The following is a 17,946-nucleotide window of genomic DNA, read 5'->3' on the forward strand; positions in this document are numbered from 1 at the left end:
ATGCCCATTTCTCCCGACACTAGTCTTCCCATGATACTTCTGGGTTCCTTTATACTGACTGTACATTACTTAGTTTTTAGCATCCATTTTAATCTCCTTGTTGGACTATAATGCTCTTACTTTACAGGAATACTAAATTGTATCTTGTTGTATTAGGAATAAAATGTTAATGACCTGCTACCCCATTGTTATGCATATCTTTCTGTCTTATACCTTAACCCAAAAGAACTTTTATTTATCCTGTTTATTGCAGGTCTGTCTGTTCTTCTCTTTGATCATAGCTGCTGCAACTTCCGGGTCCAGAGATGTGACCTGTACTATGAAAGGGTTGTACTCATGGGAACAATTTTTGCTACTGTCCTAACAGGAGTACAGGTGACAGCGGCAGCAACATTGCATAGTTCCCATAAATAGCAGCAACCAAGATAAGAGGAGTTGATGGTCAGTGACTGTATGTAACTAATTATGAGCCTGTGTCAGTCACTGTTATTGTGAGTCAATGTTTGTCAGTCATTTCGAGTCTGTGTATTTATTATCAGTTGACCCCAGCGCTATGAGGGAGCAATGTATATTCTTTACAATCCTGACAAGATTGCCAGACCCTGATGCTGAAAAGCATCCCCATAATATGATGTTACCCGCACCATAATTCACAGCTGGTGTGCTATGCTGTGTTTCATTTTGCCATATATAGCTTCATTTTAGTCTCTTCAGACGACAAGACTTTCTGTCACATCTCAGCAGTATCTTCAAGACAGTGCTTTGCAAACTGTTTGTGGTCAAGGGTATGGGCTTTTTTCAGTCAAAGATTCATCCATGTGACCTTCTCATAAAGGCGTTTTTTTGTGGCATGCCTTAGAGCAGTGAATCCCTAACTGTGCGCCGGGGCTCCCTGGTGTGCCTCGGCGATTTCACAGGGGTGCCATGGCCAGGGCCGGCGGTAAGCAAGGCAGGGGAGTACTTGGTAATTATTTTGGCTTAGGGTGCCTGGAAAAAACTATGGAGACCCCAAGGGTGCCCTGAACTGAGAAAGCTTGGGATCCACCAAACCCCCGATAGAGATAGAGATAGAGATACACACCAAACTGTAAAATATTAATACATAAAACACACTTCAATCTGCATTTCATCTCCTAGCTGATCTTGTAGCATAGACTATTTTATGTTCTTTTTTGCTTGTTCTTGGAGCGTTGTCAGTTGGCTGGTTTCTGGAAACTTGGAGTCCTGTATTTAAAATGTGCAAAAATTGCATTATAGTGCAAAATTGTAACAAATCCTGAATGTTTCAAACACATCATTCCATTTTGACTATATAAAACAACCCCCTAGTACAGATATAGACAACAAAAGATACTAACATCTACCAGCCCTGACTGTCTAGTAGTTAACATTCTAGTCACCGCCACACAATACAGAGATCATGCCCCCCACAAGTTATTTCATCAGCTCCTCCCGTCAGCCACTACATCCCCCCAGCCATTTTTATCAACCCCCACCAGAAGGTTTATGATCCCCACCATCCATTTCATCAACCACCCACTCATTTGCTCATCCCCCCAGTCAATTCATTAACCTCCCCTCAGTCATTTCATTAATCCCTCCCAGTCACTTCATTAGACCCTTCCAGTCACATCATTAACCCCCTAGCTACTTCCTTAACCCCCGAACCATCAAGCAGTTTCCAGTTAACTACCCCCCATTCATCTCCCTCCTCATCCCCCTTGTTATTTAACAAATAGAACTTACCTTGAAGTCTTCTGCTCCTCTTCTCGCCGCACTTCTGTTTTCTTGACAGGCAGCTTACAGCACACCCCATGCTCTTAGCTGCCCTATCAATGCAGCAAGTGTGGTCATGTGATCATCTCACATGACCACACTCAGCTTAGCACCGCAACTGCACTGACAGGGCAGCTAACAGCATCGGAATTGCTGTTAGCTGCCTGCATCAGTGTGATTGAATACACTGACAGTCATGACCGCCCCCTTGAGACCAGGGATGGCCGATCACAGAGGAGGCAGCGCCGGATATTTTAGGTAGTAACATGTTTGTTTGTTTTTTTAAAGCTTGCTAATTGTGCCGTCGCTGCGATGCCTAGGGACCCAGCGCTCCAGGGTGCAGCCTGATCAGCCTAATGGTTGATCAGGCCCTGCTAGAGATTGACCCATGTACTTTATCTTTCAATGCAGCCTCTGACTTCTGTGACTCATTCAGTACATGCCTCCAGCTGAACGTGTGCAAGGATTAAAGGAAATTGAAAAAAAGCTTAGATAGATGGTACTATGTCCCTACAATACTCCAAAAAAGTCACCCAAACACCTGAGACAGAGGCTGGAGGGATTGTCCATCAGAAGGCTCATTCTTACACATGTGGTTGGCAGGCTTGATACCAGAAACCTAATCTTCTCAATCCACCAGACAGACATTCCCCTCATATCTAAGTTATTTCTCCTCCACCTGAGCATTCCTACACATATCATAAAGGGAGCATGGCCACAACCCGCTAGGCTGCCCCGTTCTCTTCTCCCCTCCCCTCATCTTTGATTGCCATGTGCATCAGTGCACACTACACCCGTTCACCGCTCTGCCATGCTGGTTCTGGCACACACACTGGATGAAATACATGATCAGTATAATCAAAATTTCCTCTACATCCTTCACCAAGATTTGGTATCTATGGTTGTCCTACTTCAACTCCCTCCCCTCAATCTCATAAGTCCCGAGGACAATGCACTGTTCACCCCTACTCTTGTCCCTGCTTTAAGGGGGCTGCCTAAATGGGAAGCCCCCTTTTTTAAAACCTACCCTCCTCCTACCCCCTGTTCACTTTCATAACGGTTCACCACTCTGTCTCCTATACACCCCTTTTTATTCCATTTTACCCCCCAAAAATAAAAATTGATTCGTTAATCTTGTTGGTTATGTCTCATCTACTCTTTCTTATCAACTGTAAACATTTTTGACAGACATATTCCCTCATTGTTACCTCAATAAATAACTTTATACAAAAAATGCTGTGAAAACAGATATATTTTAAGGGGACTTAGCCTTTAATTGACATAACATAATTAGTATAAAACTATAGTACATGGATGTACAGTAATGGTAATTCTACTACCTTGATCATTATAGTCTTCTTCCTTTGAGCAATATTACAACAATTTATTTCAAAGTAAGCTTAAATATGACCATCCAATGAACTAAAAACGCAGTCATCTGGCATATTGCCAGCATCTTTCCCAATATCATGCCTTTAGCAATGCAGAGATAATTGTAACTGAGAACATATGTACTGCTGTTACGATTGGATGTGTGTGCAGCGCATTACTTTCACTAGTAATATGAGTACATGTGTTTATGATTGTGTGGCACATGCCTTCTAATTACATTGCATAAGAACTATACAGCATCTAAAAGATTAAACATCAAACAGACAATACATGGCCTAGATTGCATATCAGACTGGATGTTTTATTAGTGAAGTAATCAAACTGCACATTCCTTTGCAAATCAAGCTTAGCCATAAATGGCTAAAATCCTTCAACCTTTTTCCGTTTCCAAAATGAGCTTATACGAAACTGAATAGCTTAGAAATCACTTTGTTGAATCAAAATAAAGGTCAACATTATTAAATGACGTAAAGAAGATCTGTTGGTAACTTCATTCATAATGGTTAAATGTGTTTTAATAATAAAATATGAGCATCTATAACTAGTTCATCAACAACACTAGCTTACATTGAATTGAAGTACTACATATAATACAAGATATCATTGTATTTTTCATTGCATTTATAGAAATGTTGTAAAGTCTATTTAACAATTTTACTAATTTGAAATGAGAAATAATTAATCGCCCTTAGGATGCTTAATTGAAAGTCTGGTTATAGTCATTAAAGGTCATTTTTAAACCACATATTTTTTTTTTCTGATCTTAATTGCAATATTATATGTGTCACCCATTTATGTTTAACATACAATATAGATCTCATGATAATTATTAGTCCAAGATCAAATATTTTTTTCCATTACAGGCATCATATTTCTATAAAAGCCATATTGTTGTGTCCAACACTGCTTATACCTGCAGTTCTAACCCTTATATACAATTGTTTTCACTTCTCTTCCTCCAACCCTACATCAACACCCCCCCCCCCCCAACACCACCACCACCCCCCATCTGGTCAGGGGCGGATCCAGAATCCTGTTTTACAGTGGGCGATTTAGGAGGGGGGTGATTGTAAACACAATCAGAGCAGCTGGGCAGCATAATATCCCTGCCTGTCTCTGCCAAACGGACCTGCACACAGCAAGCTCTTGCCAGGGAGAGAAATTGCCCAGATCGCCTCCCTCCCCCACCCGGATCCACCAGTGCATCTGGTCCCCCCTTTTCTTCCTAGTTATTTCTTTTTCCATTCTATCATTTCTCGTTTCTTTCCCCACTTTCTCATCTTCTCTTTTTCAGAAAACATTTTTCCTTTTTCCCCATTTGTTTCCCTTCTTTTCTTTATATTTTTCTTTTTGTTTTTGTTTGTTTTACTCCTTGTCCTCAGCTTACTCTCACCTCCCATAAAGTTATATAAGTGTAACTAACCTATATCCATCTTTGTGCAGCTCTTAGCATTTTGTTCTTGTGCCTCCAGGGCCGGATTAAGGGAATGGAGGCCCCTGGGCTAAGGGGGCCTCCATTCCCCCGTGAAGGCCCCCCCCCCCCGTGATCCTCAGTAAGGAGACTACAGCGCGCCGGGGAAGGACTGCAGTGAAAGTGCTCAGCAGCACTGATCGCGCCAGGGGCGCCCCCGCCCCCTACCGATCAATACTGCTGCTGAGCACTTTCAAGGGCCCCCTGGATGCCCGAGGCCCCTGGGCTGTAGCCCAGTTAGCCCTAGGGTTAATCTGGCTCTGCTCCTAGCAATTAAAGCCAACCATCTCGACAACCCCACTCCTCTTCCTCAACAACAACCAAATGGACCCTCCATTCTGGTGTAACACCTCCAGACTTCAAAATACAGGACATCAAGGCCCCCCACAAAGCGCTCCACAGCGACAAATAGCTAAGTGACACAATTTCTAGATTTACAAGGTGGAGGACACTGTGTTTGTAGGACATACATGTTCCTCCTCCCTCTACAGTTAAATGCATCAGTGAATCTCAACCATCTCTCAATTCATAAAAAAAATAGTTTCTCATGTTCTGTGCATCTAGAAATGTATTTCTATTTCTAAATGTAGTGGATGCAATTCTCCTATGAATAAATCCCATTTTTCTTTTTGGCTATAGATGTATAATTTGTATATCTCCTTTATTCACACATGATTTTCTATCCCTGTAAGCATAACTGCTCTATCTAGCTGGAAAATAAACAGTTACTGGTAGGTGTTTTTACGACAGTGCTCGAGACACTAATCATAGTTATTTTTGTCAATGAAGATGTTTCATTGAAACCAGTTAATTACAGCTACTAACAGATCTATTCACCATACTTTCTGTAAAGGAACAGTTAGGCAAATCTCAATCTATTTAAATTTCCATCGTATTCTCATGATCTATAAAGTCCTGATTCTGTATCTATGATGTAACAGCGGATATTATTGATGTTAAAGGAGCAGGTGACTGAACCACACTTTTCCTCCCACAAGTGACGTTCCTATATATACTGTCACCAGAGGCTCAAACCTTTGTGTAGCCAATCAATACCAATTTGCTTCTCTTTTTTTAATTCTCTGTCCACTAAACCCATTAATATAAGTCCCTCTTCTCTACCTAACTCTAGTCCACGCTTACCAAACTCCTTCCACTAAATGATTTATAAATCATGGTATATAAACAAAATAACATTCAGAGGTATGAGTTATGAAATAATAATAAAAATAGTTTTCCTAATAACATTCAATCTTACACTACTACTTCACCACAATCACTTGTTTTCTTCTTCTTCACTCTTGTGATAACTGAGAAATGTTCCCAAACATTTTCCATCTCTTACTTTCCTTCACCGATAATACATTTAACCTATCTATTTAATCTTTCTCTTTTGACTGGTAACTTTGCCAACTCAATGAAACACAATATTAATAGTATTATATTATAATATAATAATAATATTATTATAATATAATAATATTATAATATTATTACCAGTATTATAAAGTTAACCTCTCATAACCACACTTGCCAACTTACACTGGAACTCACTACTGCTCGGCATTGCTAAACTCTTCGGGGTGATGGCTACATGTTATATATCATATGATTATTTCCTCTTTAAAAATCACCTACTTTACACTGCAATCTGGGTTCTTCCCAGAACATTCTCTACTTTCTTTCCTTAGAGGAACTACACCAACGTTGTAGAAACAGGGAGTCTGGTTTTCACTATAGTAGGGGGACACCACATCCATTGTCTCTCTATTATAGTGGAATCAAACCCATGCTGTTTAGCATGCGGGATGGTTGATGATTTGGAGATGGGGCACACTAACCATCTTTTATTATTTTATTTTTGGTGAAGTGTTTTGTCTCATTATGACCAGACCCAATCTCTGCTAGCTTTGCCTTTTGTAATTGACCTTCCAGGGCTAATTAAGGGTTCAGGCCACCCTAGGCTAATACACTCGTAGTACCCACTTGCCTTCTACACCAGGATAATACACAGGTAAACATTAACTCATCCATAATTTGAAATCTGTCTTCCTTCACCACATTGTTTATGGTCTTGTATTTTCTAAACTCAGCTCCATTTGGCTTTTTAAAAAGGGTACAGCAATCTTTGTCACTCAATTCATTTTCATGAAAATGAGAACTGTATAGCAGATCAGAGCAATGAACGTGCATTACTGAGAGTGAAGGTAGAGGGGGCTGTCACACCCTAGCCTGTAGCCATCAGTGTCACTTCTACTTGCTTATCCTCAAGCAACTGCATGTAGATGATTCAGTGTATTCAGACTTTTCCATGGGAATATGTCAACATTAAAATATTACTATATTTTTATTTTAGGTTTTCTTTTTGCTGTGGAGACCAACAATTCTCTTATATTTTAAACTTAATTACAGTTTATACCTCTCCCTGTCATAATTTTGCACACACCCTCTTCCCAAAAAGCTTTGCACCAGAGGCTGAAGCCTATTGGATAATCAGGCTCTGTTACTTCCACTGGCTTATAAAACCTAAGCACAATACCGGTCTGTGAGGTATGGTATGATTGGAAGAAAATGTTGCTTGTCTCTTCTTAACAAGGTTCTGTAGGACTGGAAAATCAACCTTAAGCTGTTGAAGGACAATGGAAGGAACAATTCTTCAGTGATACATTTATCAATGGTGGATGCTCTTATCCAAGTGGCTGAGATCTTAATCTCTATGTGCAACCATCTTTTTATGTGCAACCATGTTTGGTGGGTGAAGGGCACTATGTGATTGAGGCTGAACTTCTAGAATGGATATAAAATTGACAAAAACTTCTAAAAAATGAAAGTAAAAGTGCAACCAAGACTAGGTATATTTCCCCTATAAAATATGCAGCCAAGGCTTCTCTATGTGAATGGAACAAATATTAAGGTGTACATGTAGCGCCGCAATGCCTTTTCTGTGATCACTATCGCATTTAAAAATGTTTAATTTTTTGAATAAAGCATTCTTAGTTTATAAAGAGTATTTCATTTTTTTTGTAAATAATTGTTATCTATTAAAGTTTTTTGAATGTTTTTTTGTTACTTTAAAGGAACTAAAACCCCAAATCACTGGCGATGTTTTGTTAAATTGTGGTGTAAGTTTTATTTTACTGCCATGGTAAGCAGCAATAAAAAAATATTACTTATCGCCATGAAGGGGCTGTTTATGATAAATAAGCCCCTATATTTTTTGAACTGTATCTCTATTGCTTTTCACATTTTTTTAAATGTAGTTCTTTATTAAAATATGAGACTTACATTCCCACGTGACTCCACTCCTCAGCACTGCTCCTGAGAAGCTACAAAGGTGAGTGACACTTAACTTTTATCACTGCCTCTGGCTCTTCAGTATTGTGGAGCGACAAAGCTCTGCTCCCCCTGCCAGAGGGCAAGCTGGAACTTAATGTTCCAAAATAGCTGCAGAGTCGTAGGTTACACTGGCTACATAATACACTTAAAAGTGGTACTGTCATCATATTCATAGTCCATGAAATCACTTTAAAAAATGGGCCGCTGCTCATGCATTATAGACCAAAAGGAGTTAGGGCTTCTTATTAACTATCAAATTGTTACGCCAGAAGAAAGTTTCACTGGGTTTCTCCAACGAGAGCTTCACCATACAAAGCAAGGGATATTAACAGAAAAATGCTTTATTCTAATAAATAAAGCATTTTCTCATTTTGTCATTTAAATAAAGTAATTATTATTATTTTTAAGATTTTTTTTTTACATTTTAAAACATGTTATTTTGTTTGAAAGTGAAACTGAAAGCCAATGTCAATTATTGCGTGAACCGCCAAAGCGGGGTCATGCATGTGCAGATGTATGCAGGACAGGCTGGTGAAGTGATAAGACTCCTCCTACCACTGCCAGCCAGTATCACCGGGGAGCTGAGTATCTCTAAGCTGCTCTGCCAAAATGTTATTATTAAACTGCGATGATACAAGATTTCATTGTGATAGAAAATATTTGTTCTTGCCACATAAGGGCAAACAGGCCCCTTAGAGTGTGCTGCCTGGCTGACCGCTGGAATTAACAGAGCGGGCACAATTTGTCACAGTATGAAACCTGCCTAAAGCTTTAGCAGCAGAAGTCTGCAGTTTATTTAGTTACAAGTAAAAAGTTGTCTCAAAGATACATTATTTGGCCTTGGGGCTATTCAATCTGAACATTTTCCTAAAAATGTCTTTGATGGAATGACTATACAAATGTACACTATCTTCTATTAATAAGTATTTCTTTTTATTTAAAATATAAAAGCATCCCTTTTTGGACCGCTTTCCTTTCTTAAAAAATAGTTCTTTCTTGTGCTTTCCTAAGGAAATAGACATTCTATATTTTCTTTAGACAAGATGATATCTTACTTTTTAATGTGAAGTATTGATACAGTAAGAAAATATACATAAAAAGGAATACTTAATGTGATTTCCATAAAAATTACTGTTTATTGCGGTGTTTATCAAACCAATCCCACTTTTTACTCATTAGCATAAGAAAACGCTAAAGTGAATAGAAAAATGGCAATATAACATTATAGACTATGGAGTACAAAAACACAAGTTAAAAAAAAACAAAACGAGAGAGCTGCCGCGAGCTCCGTTTAGGCCGCGGTACTGTCAAAGAAGCGTCCGCGGCGGTGCTGTATACAATACAGCACCACCGCGGACGCTTCTTTGACAGCGCCGCGATTGCTGTATAGTACAGTGCCGCTATATAGGGCACTTTTTTAGCGGAGGGGAGGGGTTTCTGGAGACCCAGAAACCCCCCTGCGTGCGCCACTGCCACTGTATATCCACATATACATGTGAGATGAACTGTCGGTTTAGTAGGTAGTATACAGCAGATGCTATAAGCGTCTATATGACCAAAACCACTAATAACTTGCAGTTACTTGACTTCTTCACATAGTTATATATTGAATAGCACCCTTAAAAAGTCACCCTCCTCCATCCCTAATTTCAGTAATCATACTCCTGGGTACATCAGTTCACCTACTCCATAATTTGCAGGGAATGCCCTCACACCGCCAAACTCCTCCTCTCTATCTGTGCAAACTTATGATCCTCCACAAATGCTATAAACCTATGTACTTTGGAAGAAACCTAGATGCCCTTGAACATAGCTGATTTTGCACTGTACTTACACTGTTTTCTGCATCACAAAGGACCTCCAGTATGTTCCTTCGGCAGTTGTCTAAGCAGTAGAACATCTCTATGTGAAAACATATTTTTTTTACAGGCCTATTTATTATAGAATGCTTGACTAATCAAATATCCCAGGGGGGGCTAAATGATATTCAGGGCTAGATTTACTAAACTGTGGGTTTGAAAAAGTGGAGATGTTGCCTATAGCAACCAATCAGATTTTAGCTATCATTTATTTAGTGCATTCAACAAAATGACAGCTAGAATCTGATTGGTTGCTATAGGCAACATCTCCACTTTTTCAAACCTGCAGTTTAGTAAATATACCCCTCAGTGTCAGTGGAACTGAAAGTCCTGATTTATGTCTTCTCTCTATTTAACAAAGCCTCCTGGTAAAGACTATTGCCGACTATGATATTTTTACTCTTTTATATCTACTATATAAATGCCTAGTGGCGTGTGTGGAAAAAAAAAACCAAGCTGCAGCGCCACCTGCTGGGCAGAGTTATACACTGACCTATATATTTCTTGAAGGAGAAGTGACAGTTGGGAGTGGTTGGTGGTTGCCGGGGGTGACAGTGGGGAGTTTTTAACACCTTAAGTAGCTTGATGAAGGATGTGGCGATGAAGATGAAGGATAAGGTGATGAAGAAAAATGATGAGGTGGTGACATGTGGACAAAACCACGTTAAAAAAGGGCGCTTGCGTCGGGAAGTAACGCTCTTCCCCTGAGGAGGCCTGGGCTAGGCCCAAATGCATGACAAGAACCTTTTTAACACCTTAAGTAGCTTGATTTGACTAGAATGCATGAGTATCATGCACGGGTTAACTTGTATATATATATATATATATATATAGATATATATATATATATGTATGTATATATATATATATATGTATGTATGTATATATATATATATATATACACATATATATATATATATTAAAGTTGTTGTTTTATTTTTAGTCCAGGCATCCAGATATAGTGCGCATGCGTGAGCTGGTAAATGCATGCATATATAAAATGACTCTTACCGCTGCCAGCCAGTATCGCCAGGGTGCTAAGCATTGCTCAAGCTACCGGTGCGACGCTTTCTTCTTGAATTGGACTAAGCAAGATATGCAGTGATAGAATCTGCTATATCACACAATATTGATAAATAGACGCCTTAGTGTTTAAATGTACATTGTATCTAAACACCAAGTCTATTCTCTGGAGAAATAAGAATGAGAAACTAGAACTGCCTGAAACTAATCTGTCCACAAAAGTGAATTAAGGCCATTAAGTGCTTTTGAAGCTGCCATTATGTACAAGAGACACATCTGTGTGATAGATGTTCTGAAGTTCACAAGCCCACTCTGACCCCTATATAATTGAAGATGCACCAATTACTAATTCTCAAAATCCCTCAGGGCAAATTCTGGAGTTTCTGAAGAGATTGGCAGATTTTTTTTAAAATAAGGAATAGTTAGGATGTTAAAGTGTAAAAAGAAATTATGAAACAGTATATCTAAAGATGTGTGCACATCGTGAATGCAGAAAATAATTAAAACAGAAATAATATCAATAAAACCTCTGCCGTGGTAGATAACAAATAGCATAAAGTCTTGAAATAATACACATATTGTTTATTGTGACACCACATTGGTTAAATACGTTATTTGTGATGGAGTCCCTGAAGTTTCTGCTTTTCAGGAGATGCCATTTAATTCCTAAAGCTTTAGCATGGTACTTGAAATATATCCGTGTATAGGTTTTGTTCTTGAAAAAATAAAAATATTATTAATTCTTAATTAATTTCCAATATGATTGTAGTTGTTTTTTTCTGTTCACAATTAATTTACATAAATGTCTTTACAATATATTTGCTTATACTAGTGTATTAAAGTTTTTCTTCCAGTGGACTTTTCAGTTTGCCACATCAAATCAATCATCAATCCAGAAGAGGGTTTAGGGAATTTCAGCTTTTTGGCCCCAGGAATTTCTGGATTCCATGCAGATAGATTTGACCTAGAATCTAATGAATCCTACATGGGATGCCAAAATGGACTTGGTAATCTTTGCAATGTTTGTTGTAGAAAACTTTGTGCACAATGGGGTTCATTTAGAGGTGGACATATGTCAGTTTCTTGCATAAGATACACATTTTCTTAATGTACGTGTGCACCAAAAATGCGTTCGTATGAAGATTTTTGCATATCTGCAACTTACAACTCCTTACACCTGGAGTGGTGGTACAGGGCAGTGTAGGGGCAGGCTGGAATACACATGTTCACGTAATTGTACTCAATTAGACGTGGACACATACGCAGATACACCGTTCAGGAAGTGTATGTCTCATGGGTACTGGAGGCCTGGGGCACATAAACACACTGATGATGATGGCTATCAGCAGTACCATGTAACAGATCCTGGCTGATTGCGGATTGACCTGTCCAGCTGGCAGAACTCAAAACAGCATTGCAGCTATTAATGAATTAATGGCCATCTATTTGCATTATTTAATTATCATTTCCATACAGGCTGCAGGAAAAATACTTCTCATTTAAATTTTAAAGAGATAAGCAAAGGATGTGGAGATGTATTAATAGTTTTTCAATGTAATAAAAGCAACTTTGGTTCTTACTAATATAACTATTCTCTCTTACACATTGTCACGGTTAAATACAGGAATACAGCTAGGAGCCACGAATATGGTGAAAACACTCTGTTTATTTGCAGAAATGTACAAATAGCAGGTAATCAGTTTGTAGTAAATACCAGGTGCAAAGCTGATGCAGGAAGCAGGAGGTAATATAAATTTGCAAAAACCACCAGGTACACAGCTGATGCAGGAGGTATGGACAGGTCCCAAACAACAAGTAACCAGAAGCATATCAGAAGGCAGGAACAAGTAACAACAGTATGACAACAATAACCAGCAATGTGTGCTGGGAGTGACGGGTATAAATAGGGAAAACACCTAGGTGCAAGGAATAATTAGTGCAGCAAGGTTAACTCCTAAAAGACATGAAGCAGGCACAGTAGCAGCACCTCTGGTGATCAGAGGTACTGCTGCAACACACAATAATAAAGTCCTGGAGGCAGGAGCTGTCAATACAAAGCAGCAAGCTGCAGGCAGATCGTGACACACATATAACCACATTAACTTATTTGTAGGCCAAATTTGTTTTGTTTTTATTCTTTTTCCATCATCACAACAATGTTCCTCTTGTGTGAATGAGCCAAAACTGTGTGTGGTATGTAGGAGAACATTAGAATACATGAGTGGTGTAAGTACTTGTATATACAACATGTTACGCACCCGCATGTGAAAATTAAATAGCTTTCCCTGGACATTATATCTTAAATGAGATTCACCTAGTAAAGGGACAGGGGTTTCAGTGGGTGCCCACAGACCATATTTTCTCCCAGCAAAAGGTCATCATTTTTACATATCTTGGTAGGTGGCGGAAACTGGGCCTTGAGGTCCACTGGGAAACGACTGAAGCCTATGAAGCCTATCAATTTGAGGAGAAGCTATGCTCTAATGAAGACATCAGTGAGCAGTGCAGGTTATAGTTTGTGTGGTTCAGGAACGTGGCCTGGAATATTCGGGGATCTAAAGTACCTTGATTTTTTTATTATACATTTTACTAAGCATGCTTGCAGCTCAGTGACCTTTCATATCCTTATGTTCACAGTAGAGCTATATTGTTCCAGATATCATCAAACAAATACATAGTGTATTACAGGCTGGGGTTTAAAAAGTCAGTAGCCCCTCTCCTAGAATTTTAGGCTATCTTCCACCTTTTTGGGTGCATTGTGGGACTAGAAAATAAATCAAAAAAGCTTTGGGAGGGACGTCCTTCACCTAGGGCAAAGGGCACACAGTGCCAAGCATGTGAAAACTACTGCAATGCACTTACTGATCATCCACTTAATTCAGAATTAAGAAGTCAAAGTAAAAATGTACTGCTATCATTCTTTTCTGGAAAGTAAAACAAACAAACTAAAACATTTCTCATGTACTTTACACTAGTTGGGATTTTGCTATTGGATTAACATTTTGTAACAATAAAGGAAGAATGACAGAAACAATATTGAATTAAAATATAAAGCAAGCCACTGGTGGTGCAAAAACAATATTTATTGAGCCTATATTGCATGAAATACTTTAACATACGTTATGAGGGAAAGAGCTTAATTTCAAAATGCAAGTATAAGCATGTGTAATACTTATTTAAGAACATGCCTTAATTATCCCATTATGAATAAATGTAATGTAGCAATAGAGAAACCTACCAGATCTCACAAAACTATAATCTATAAATTATGACCATACATGTATAAACAAGACATTTCCACAGACAAAGAATTTTACATTTTTTAAATTTGAAACATTTTCCTAAAAGTTCTATTTTTTTATTTTTTTTTAAACTCTTTATTTGAAGAGGATACAACAGGAACAGTACATACAACATTTTTGACAAGAAAAATCTTAATAATCAAGGTGTTTCCTCTGAGTTTTATACTTTTATATCGGTGGGGAGGGTGAGAAGGGAAGGGAAAGGGGTAGGGGGGTAGAAAGGCACAAATATTGTCAACAATATAGCTAATAAATAGATAGGCACGCAAACTTGGAACAATGCTAAGAAAAGCTGGAGGACAAAAAACAGCGCTGGAAATATATATAGGTATAGCCAATAGAGGAGATACAAGGACCAAGGCAGGATTAAATAGTCAACAATTTATTACAACCATATAATCACATTCAATGTAAAACAAGGAGATATGACTCCTAAAACCAAATAAAAATAGTAATACTGTTGATAGATAACGTATTCAGATAAAAGGCATAACTCGTCACACTGACTCTTAGCAATAAGTGTCCATAGTCACAAATGTCACTGGGAGTGAATATGGAGGTGATAAAAATGATGGTATCCGGGTATACAAGCCTGTTGTACAATCCAGCATAAGGTATAAGAAGTTTAGACCGGCATTACTCACGGTCCTCTTCTATGCGGTGTTTGATACGGCTCTCCGGGACAGAATCTCCTACAGCTCACAGCTGCTGATAATGGAAATATCCTGCACGTAAGTCCTCCTAGCGGTGTTTTACCGCCGTTCTCCCGTGATTAGATAGTTGCCAACATGTGACATGGAACTGTGTATGCAGATAGCCTGCCCGGGCAGGAATAAAGAGCAGTGGGAAGTAATTCCTCGCCAATAGATCTGTACTATCTGATCGGTATATAGTCAGATCATATGGTTTAAAAACAGATGAATAAGTAACCAGGCGACGCGTTTCATCTCAGACATGAGACTTTTTCAAGCCAAAGGTAGGAAAAGCTGGGACACACAGTTACAATGGCTACCCGACAGAGAAGAAGCATATAGACATTACTCACTCACCGCGCACCATATCCAGCCTGGGGGGTCCAGAGGCGGCCCAAAAGCTATGTTCCAACTGCCGGGGAAGGAGCCGTATTGGATAGGCAGCTACGGCTTTCTAGTAAGTACCACGGGGCCCACACCTTATCAAAGTTATATGATTTATCATGAAGGTAGCACGTTATACTCTCCATGCTTGCGACATGACCTATATACGACCGTAACTCCTGCATTGAGGGAGCCCTCGGGTCTTTCCAGTGTTTCGCTATTAGGGATTTAGCGGCTGCCAGAATATGGGAGATAAGCTTGTTAGAAGGTGCGCTTGTAGCGCCCCCCCCCTGCGGGGAAACAGGACAGACGCAACCCTAGAAGAACTTACCTTGTAAACGATGGTCACCTCCAGTCCGCCTCCGATATCCCAGCTGTGATCTGATCCCAGCAGATCCGCAGCCGCAACCCTTGTCACCTCCACCCACGTCCCTCTAGGAAAGAGACAGAGATTACGGCCGTGCCTACCAGGTAAGGGCTGTCCGAGAATATGGCAAAGAACGAGGACACGGTCAGTCCAAGCTCACTTGCCGCCTCCTCACTTTGCTCTTGCCAAGGCACGGGGGACTACAGGCACTTGAGACCAGGACTAGTCCCGCCTCAAATACCTCGCACACCTGCCGGTTGTTGAAATATGTACAACAGACTATGGGTTTGTTTATATGCATGTAGTTACCATGGAGGGTCAGCAGATGGCGCTGTATTCATACAGAGGTGTATTGTTTGTCTGCTGAATATGCATGTACTTGTTTGTATATTTCTTGTCTCAACTCTCTATGTTCTAGAAGAAACTCTCCGGGAAAAGGAGGTGAGCTGAGCAGCTCATGTTACTGATATGTTATGTTAAGAAGCTATTATTGAAAGCTGTTGTTATACTGATCCTGGTACTTAGTACTATATAAAGAAGATATACATCTCAAGACTCGTTCTGTCTGAATATAAGGTAACTCCTGAGGTGATTCTTTATCTATGAGACCTCCTGCTGCACACCTATGGTATCATCCATCGCAGAATGCCAATAGGTTATGGGCCAAGACTGGAGTCTATACAAGATAAAGTTATCAGGAGTGCATCCTAAGCAGCATCCAGATCACGAGCTGCACTGCAAGTCCCAGCAGGCACAGACAGCAGACTGTGTAACGTACACAAGAAACACCCAGGAGAACCTTGGAGAGAAAACTGTGAGTAAAACAAGTTTAATACCACAGAAGAATAGAGAGATTCATACAAGGAAGGGTTATGGCCAATTACACAGATCTCAGACTAGCTGCTAGCAAGCTTTCTAATGAGAACTATCAGACATGGAAGTTTAAAGTAGAAATGCTATTAACCAGAGATGATTTATGGGAAGTCATAAGTGCAGACAGACCTGAAGGAGAGGATCAGCAGTGGATTAAGAAGGGCAAACAGGCAAGAGCCACCATAAGTTTACTGGTGGAAGATGATCAGCTTATACACATAGGACAAGAGAGTACAGCTAAAGACATGTGGATTGCATTACAGAGGGTGCATGAAGGATCAAGTTTGAACAGCAAACTATTCCTATTAAGAAAACTATACCAAATGAGATTTAACAAAGGCAAGACAATGCAAGAACACATCAGTGCACTACTAGAGATAACCATACAGCTCAGGTCAATGGGAGAAGAAATCAAAAGCAACCACATAGTAGCTATCCTCCTGTGCAGCTTACCAGATACATACAGTGCACTAATAAATGCACTAGAAATGAGACCTGAAACAGAAATCACACTAGACTTTGTGAAGAACAGGCTTATAAAGGAGTATCAACGCAGAAAGGAGCTTGCAGAGTGCAATACTGAGAGCGACATAGAGAAAGCACTTAAAATGGTGGTATTAAAGTAATTCTATTGTTTTAAAATAAGCATTGCCCAATAAATTGTATTTGTTTTCCAAAGCACATGGTGGTTTATTTTAGCAGATGTAAATAATCAACAATTCAATACATTATTATATTGTGATAAAGTACAGTACAGCACAGCCAATACCAAAAGTTATATACATACATACCGCTGCAATCGCAGCGCTTCCATGGGTCCCAATGGAACAGTGTATCTGTTAGATAACTGTGGTCAGAGTTGACTGACCCTGGTGGGCGATGCAGCTAATATATACAGTCAGTGTTTCATTGTGAACAATAGAGATGACGTAGCTTGCTTCCATAGGTCCAGGCACAGGGTGGCTTCAGGGTAAACAGTTCATAGGCTGATTCAATCTAAGGAATCCAAAGGAGAGGGTCGTCTCTTAAGGGGGTCTGCTCCTTTCATAGCCAGCATCATACAAAGGTTTATTCCCTAATATCAATAACTAAAGTATGCAATGTCCGATCTCTTAGCCGACTGCACCGGACAGCTGCTGATGATTAGGGCTTCAATATGATATCAGGCATGACACCTTTCCTATAACCTAAACCTTTAAAAACACTAAAATGTACATATAATCATATTATATAAACTAATAATAAACCAAATGCTATCTGCTCATAAATTACAGTGTAACGGAACCAATATGAATTGTATAAATAACTAAATGTTGTAATGCTAGTGTGTGCGTGCGTATTTTACCGTGCGATCGCATCACGCCACGTGTTACATGGCGTACGCTTCGCAATACGCACGGCAAACCAATATTAAACCAATATACTTTCGTTCATCCAATTATACGACTTCAACAGTCCACCCTTTGATAGT

The 17,946-nt window shown here is 39.4% G+C and overlaps 1 long non-coding RNA gene across 1 annotated transcript in view; it reads left to right on the top strand.

Moving 5' to 3' along the window:
* Nucleotides 1–7,644, top strand: part of LOC142140235 (uncharacterized) — a 137,449-nt gene extending 129,805 nt beyond the window's left edge. The window contains exons 3-4 of the long non-coding RNA XR_012688348.1: nucleotides 254–441; nucleotides 6,996–7,644. This is a non-coding gene — a long non-coding RNA (uncharacterized LOC142140235). The remainder of the gene's footprint in view (nucleotides 1–253; nucleotides 442–6,995) is intronic.
* The last annotated feature ends 10,302 nt before the right edge of the window (nucleotides 7,645–17,946 follow it).

This window comes from Mixophyes fleayi, chromosome 2, assembly GCF_038048845.1.
Source record: "Mixophyes fleayi isolate aMixFle1 chromosome 2, aMixFle1.hap1, whole genome shotgun sequence".
NCBI classification, from domain to species: Eukaryota; Metazoa; Chordata; class Amphibia; order Anura; family Limnodynastidae; genus Mixophyes; species Mixophyes fleayi.